Below are 536 nucleotides of genomic sequence, written 5' to 3' on the forward strand. Positions count from 1 at the left end.
AGAGTTTAAAAAAAAAAATAAACCCTCCGAGTAATTCTTAAGCCACAGGGAGCTCTTCCATGTTACATCGTGAACAAAAACTGTCGCACCGGCGCCGCGTCGAGCCCCGCCGCGCTGCTCTGCCAGCCGGAAGGCGAACGGGACCCTTCGGGGTGTCTGTTAAGGATGGGACGTAGGCTGAAGAACCGGGAAAGGCAGGTTCACCCACGCAAGGAAAGCGAACTGACTGGCCACCGTCGTAGTTCCGTGTTTCTTGGCGCCGACGTCTCCGAGCCTTTGCACGCTTAACCACAGCTTTCGAACAGTTCTTGGCTGAGGTGAACAGTTCTGCTCCAGGAGCTGCTAACGGAGAGCAGCCGGGCGAGCATGCCCGGTGCCGTTTCTGAACTCGATAGCGCTGCTCCTGTAAGTGACAAAACACCCTGAGGAGCAGGCAGGAGGTGTAAAGGGATACTCCTGTTTCTCTGCGCTGACAGAGACCGGCTTTTAGTAACGACTAGTGCAAATAAACAACACTTCCTCTTCTAGCGGAAATA

The sequence above is a fragment of the Pygoscelis adeliae genome, unplaced genomic scaffold, assembly GCF_000699105.1.
Source record: "Pygoscelis adeliae isolate BGI_AS28 unplaced genomic scaffold, ASM69910v1 Scaffold34, whole genome shotgun sequence".
NCBI lineage: Eukaryota > Metazoa > Chordata > Aves > Sphenisciformes > Spheniscidae > Pygoscelis > Pygoscelis adeliae.